Consider the following 6,564-nt stretch of genomic DNA (forward strand, 5'->3'; position numbering starts at 1 on the left):
GTAACCACGCCCTCCGTCCACCCCACGCCGTGCCACCGTGTCCAGGAGCTCCGCCGCCGTCCACTTCATCGAGCTAGCCGAGCCCCGTGTGCTCGTGCGGCCCGAGACCACCGCATCGACCTCGCCCGAGCTCACCGTCGCCGGAGATCCCCTTCAACGCCGTCGCCGCCTCAGCTCGTCCCCGACCTCGCCGGTGGCCTCTACGGGAGCGCTGTGAGCCTAGCTACTCCTCCGACCCTCTCTCTCTCATTCATGAGCCGTGTAGCCACCGCATGAGGATCACACGCCCGCACCGCTGCGGATCTCGTCGCCGACGTGCTTCCGGCCACACTCCGGCCACAAGATGGTGTCCATCTTACTCACCGAGTCCCGCAGCACCTAGCTAGCCACTCCACGAGCCTCACCGACCCCTCTAGCGCCAAGTTCATCTTCGACCGAACCCCGGTGGACGCCAAAGTCGTCGCCGGCGCCAACTCCGGCCACCCCGACCCCAACGGACTCCACCAAGAGCTGCGGCTTGTCCTCAGCTCCACTCCGGTGGTCTCCGCGGCCCATTTGGTGGCCGAAATGGCCAAAACCACTCCCGCCGCCGCGTCGGGCTCGCCGGCGGCTAAACGCCGGCGTCGCTGGCTTTGACTTTGACCACGGGTGGGCCCTGGTTGACTCCCCTGAGTCAATGACAGGTGGGGCCCAGCCCTGTTAATTAAATATGTTTAGTTTTAATTAAACATTAATTAAAATAATCACCCTGACATGCGGGACCCACTGTCAGGTTTGACCCAGACCTGTTCCGTTGACCTGCTGACGTCACACTGATGTCAGGCTGACGCAATAATGATTTTCTGGAATTATTCTAATATAGGAAATTCCAGAATATAATTTAAACTTCAAAAATTCATAACTTTTATTCTGTAACTCCAAATCAGACAAATTATATATGAAAAATGATCAGAAAAATCCAATCTATCCATCTGTACTACTTTCATGCATGACTAAACAAGTTAACTTGATGTTTAATGCAGAACAAGGAAAAGCACTTTAAAAGGCCATGGTTGAGTTTGAAATTTGAATCTTTGATTCAAATTTGTTCAAACCCTTCTGGTTTTAGTTGCATTAGCCCAACACACTCATATTTCCATGTTTCATGCATGCATCATATTGTTGCACATTGTTTGGTGATGGTTGTGTATCGGTGTCCTTTGCGACAGGTTCTGCCTCCGAGGAGTACCGTGATTACCCTAACGAAGAACCGTATCAGTGCATCGAACCATCAGGCAAGCAACCAACCATTTGATCATATCGATACAATCCCATGTTCTCGCTCCTGCTCTCTTTTACTGCATTAAGACAACGCGTTTCAAACTGTTGTGTGCTACGGTAGTTGAACCCATTTCCTCTGCATGACCTGTCATTGCCACAGTAACTAGATGAAACCCACTAGCATGTGTAGGAGTTGATTGAGCCATATGTATGTGTTGTTCCTACCTTGCTATGCCTGCTATGCTTAGAGTCGTGTCAGGTCTGGTTCATCTAGGTGATGGGCTAGAGTGAAATGATTATGTCGGTAATGAGAGTGGTGTGGTGAACACGATTTGGTAAAGGTATCGATGAGAGGCCATGTAGGAGTACATGGTGGGTTGTTTCATTGAAGCCGACCTTAAGCACTGAGATCTGTATGTGTGATTTAAGATACAGCTACTACCATGCATTGGGCCCTGAAATATGACCCCGCTCGACTTCTTATTCACCCTAGCTCTCTGTCCAGGAGTTGCAAGTAGTTTCTGGTGTTTGTAGCCTACTGGAGGCCGTGGACAGCGCTGACCGTAGGGGTGGGCTGTGATGCGGTAGGTACGTGGCACGGTGTACCGAATACCCGTTAGGTATCTCGGGAACCCTGTTCACATCGTTCGAGGCCGTATGGGAAACCTCGGCCGGACTCCCTGCGGATGGAACCTGGATAGGCGATAAACCTGGACTAGAGGCTTAAGTGTTTAGGTAGGTCGTGGTCTACACCCACGACCTACCTAAACTAACTACCCCCCCTGACACTGACCAGTGGGCCCCAGCGCCACTAATTCCTAATTAGGATTAAATTAACCCTGTTAAACCCCCCTGTCACTGACGTGTGGACCCCACACGTCAGGTTTGACCCCAGCCAGCCGCAGTTGACCACTGACGTCATGCTGACGTCATGCTGGCGCAATATATATATTTCTGGATTTAATTTAAATCAGGAAATTCCAGAATATTATTTAAACTTCAAAAATTCATAACTTTTATTCTGTAACTCCAAATCAGACAAATTATATATGAAAAATGATCAGAAAAATCCAATCTATCCATCTGTACTATTTTCATGCATGACTAAACAAGTTAACTTGATGTTTAATGCAGAACAAGGAAAAGCACGTTAAAAGGCCATGTTTGAGTTTGAAATTTGAATCTTTGATTCAAATTGGTTCAAACCCTTCTGGTTTTAGTTGCATTAGCCCAACACACTCATATTGCCATGTTTCATGCATGCATCATATTGTTGCACATTGTTTGGTGATGGTTGTGTATCGGTGTCCTTTGCGACAGGTTCTGCCTCTGAGGAGTACCGTGATTACCCTAACGAAGAACCGTATCAGTGCATCGAACCATCAGGCAAGCAACCAACCATTTGATCATATCGATACAATCCCATGTTCTCGCTCCTGCTCTCTTTTACTGCATTAAGACAACGCGTTTCAAACTGCTGTGTGCTACGGTAGTTGAACCCATTTCCTCTGCATGACCTGTCATTGCCACAGTAACTAGATGAAACCCACTAGCATGTGTAGGAGTTGATTGAGCCGTATGTATGTGTTGTTCCTACCTTGCTATGCCTGCTATGCTTAGAGTCGTGTCAGGTCTGGTTCATCTGGGTGATGGGCTAGAGTGAAATGATTATGTCGGTAATGAGAGTGGTGTGGTGAACACGATTTGGTAAAGGTATCGATGAGAGGCCATGTAGGAGTACATGGTGGGTTGTTTCATTGAAGCCGACCTTAAGCACTGAGATCTGTATGTGTGATTTAAGAATCAGCTACTACCATGCATTGGGCTCGAAACCAATGGACCCTCTCGGCTTCTTATTCACCCTAGTTCTCCGTCCAGGAGTTGCAAGTAGTTTCTGGTGTTTGTAGCCTACTGGAGGCCGTGGACAGCGCTGACCGTAGGGGTGGGCTGTGATGCGGTAGGTACGTGGCCGGGTGTACCGAATACCCGTTAGGTATCTCGGGAACCCTGTTCACATCGTTCGGGGCCGTATGGGAAACCTCGGCCGGACTCCCTGCGGATGGAACCTGGATAGGCGATAAACCTGGGCTGGAGGCTTAGGTGGTTAGGTAGGTCGTGGCCGACACCCATGTTGGGCTTCCGCTTGAAGGTTGCCGAGTACATGTCGTGTAAACGACAGTAAGTGGTGAGAGCGTGTATGAAGAAGTACACCCCTGCAGGGTTAACATGATCTATTCGAATAGCCGCGTCCGCGGTAAAGGACTACTTGGTTGCCTATACAGTTCATAGACAAGTAAATGGAAACTACTAAAAGCCTCAACATAAGTGTGAGTGCCGAGGATAACTCTTCCGTAGGAAGACGGAGGCGGATCCTCGGTAGTGTATTGAAGTGGTGAGTAGTGGACTCGTGTGCGCAAAACCATTTCAAGTTGAAGTATCGTAGGATAGTCTAGCCAAGAGTCAAAGCTGGCTTGCTACAATAACTCCACCAACCCTTCTTGACAATGTGCATGTATGTAGGATCTGATGTAAGTCTTGCTGAGTACCTATGTACTCATGTTGCTATAATTTACATTTTACAGAAGACGCTGCAACCCCTTCTGATGGGTTCTACGTAGACGTTGACATCAACGAGTAGGCTGAAGGCCCAGGTGGTGATCCTGAGCTTATGAAGGACCACGTAGTATAGCTAGGCTTTCCAAGCCTCTTTTATTTTACTAGTTGTCTGTACTCAGACAAGTTACTTCCGCTGCTGGTTTGTATGACTGTATGACTTGAATGTTGGGTCGTGAGACCCGTACCTTTGTGTATGTTATGTATGGCTCCCTGAGCCTTAAATAAAGTACTTGTGTCGTAGAGTCATGTTGTGATGCTTCGTTGTATTTGCACATATCGAGCATATTGTGTGTATGATTGAAATGCTTGGTATGTGTGGGATCTGACTACCTAGTTGTTTATCTTCAGTAGCCTCTCTTACCGAGAAATGTCTCCTAGTGTTACCGCTGAGCCATGGTAGCTTGCTACTGCTCTGGAACACTTAGGCTGGCTGGCATGTGTCCTTCTTCATTCCTGTGTCTGTCCCTTCGGGGAAATGTCACGCATTGAGTACCGGAGTCCTGTTAGCCCGCTACAGCCCGGTTTACCGGAGTCCTGCTAGCCCAGTGCTACAGCCCGGACCCACTTGCTGATGACCGACACGTTCGAAGCTGGGTCATGGATGCCTGTCCCTGTAAGTCTGTGCCACTTTGGGTTTACGACTAGTCATGTCAGCCCGGGCTCCTTATCATATGGATGCTAGCGACACTATCATATACGTGAGCCAAAAGGCGCAAACGGTCCCGGGCAAAGGTAAGACGACACCCGTGGGGATACCGTGCGTGAGGCCGCAAAGTGATATGAGGTGTTACCGGCTAGATCGATGTGACATCGAGTCGGGGTCCTAACATTAGGACACCCCTAGCACAACGTATTGCCGCGTCTTGCTTTGTGTTACATTTGATTGCTCTGTTATTTATTGTGTTCCCCCTCCGTTACTCATTTCCGGTAGACTCCGAGACCGATGCTGATGCCCCTGTGGTCGACTACGTCATCGACGACCCCTCCTTGTCTGAGCAACCAGGCAAGCCCCCCCTTTGATCACCAGATATCGCCTACTCTTCTCTATACTGCTTGCATTAGAGTAGTGTAGCATGTTACTGCTTTCCGTTAATCCTATTCTGATGCATAGCCTGTCATTGCTGCTACAGTCATTGATACCTTACCCGCAATCCTAAATGCTTAGTATAGGATGCTAGTGTTCCATCAGTGGCCCTACACTCTTGTCCGTCTGCCATGCTATACTACTGGGCTGTGATCACTTTGGGAGGTGATCACGGGCGTATACTATATACTTTACACAGTTACATTACCTGTGATACTGTTCGGAGATGGGGGCTGAAGGGGCAGGTGGCTCCATCCCGGTAGAGGTGGGCCTGGGTTCCCGACGGCCCCCGACTATTACTTTGTGGCGGAGCGGCAGGGCAGGTTGAGACCACCTAGGAGACAGGTGGGCCTGGCCCTGTTCGGCGTTCGCGGATACTTAACACGCTTAACGAGATCTTGGTATTTGATCTGAGTTGGCTACGAGCCTATACGCACTAACCATCTATGCGGGAGTAGTTATGGGTATCCCGACGTCATGGTATCAGCCGAAGCACTTCAGACGTCAGTGACGGAGCGGCGCGCGCCGAATTGGACTGGAACGCCACTAGGCTAGGTCTGCTTTCGGCCGCCCACGCAACGTGCAGGTGTGCTCAGGGCGATGGGCCCAGACCCCTGCGCGCTTAGGTTTATACCGGCGTGCTGGCCTCTCTGTTTTGCCTAGGTGGGGCTGCGACGTGTTGATCTTCCGAGGCCGGGCATGACCCAGAAAAGTGTGTCCGGCCAAATGGGATCGAGCGTGTTGGGTAAGTTGGTGCACCCCTGCAGGGAAGTTAATCTATTCGAATAGCCGTGATCTTCGGTAACAGGATGACTTGGAGTTGTACCTTGACCTTATGACAACTAGAACCGGATACTTAATAAAACACACCCTTCCAAGTGCCAGATACAAACGGTGGTCGCTCTCCCTCAGGGATATGAGGAGGGGATCGCCGGGTAGGATTATGCTATGCGATGCTACTGGAGATGCTACTTGGAGATACTCCTTGGAGATGCTACTTGGAGGACTTCAATCTACTCTCTTCTACGTGCTGCGAGGCGGAGGCTGCCAGAAGCGTAGTCTTCGATAGGACTAGCTATCCCCCTTTTATTCTGGCATTCTGCAGTTCAGTCCACCGATATGGCCTCCTTACACATATACCCATGCATATGTAGTGTAGTTCCTTGCTTGCGAGTACTTTGGATGAGTACTCACGGTTGCTTTCTCCCCCCTTTTCCCCCCTTTCCTTTCTTTCTGGTTGTCGCAACCAGATGCTGGAGTCCAGGAGCCAGACGCCACCGTCGACGACGACCCCTACTACACCGGAGGTGCCTACTACTACGTGCAGCCCGCTGACGACGACCAGGAGTAGTTAGGAGGATCCCAGGCAGGAGGCCTGCGCCTCTTTCGATTTGTATCCCAGTTTGTGCTAGCCTTCTTAAGGCAAACTTGTTTAGCTTATGTCTGTACTCAGATATTGTTGCTTCCGCTGACTCGTCTATGATCGAGCACTTGTATTCGAGCCCTCGAGGCCCCTGGCTTGTATTATGATGCTTGTAAGACTTATTTATGTTTTAGAGTTGTGTTGCGATATCTTCCCGTGAGTCCCTGATCTTGATCGTACA

Source organism: Triticum dicoccoides, chromosome 1A, assembly GCF_002162155.2.
Source record: "Triticum dicoccoides isolate Atlit2015 ecotype Zavitan chromosome 1A, WEW_v2.0, whole genome shotgun sequence".
Taxonomy (NCBI): domain Eukaryota; kingdom Viridiplantae; phylum Streptophyta; class Magnoliopsida; order Poales; family Poaceae; genus Triticum; species Triticum dicoccoides.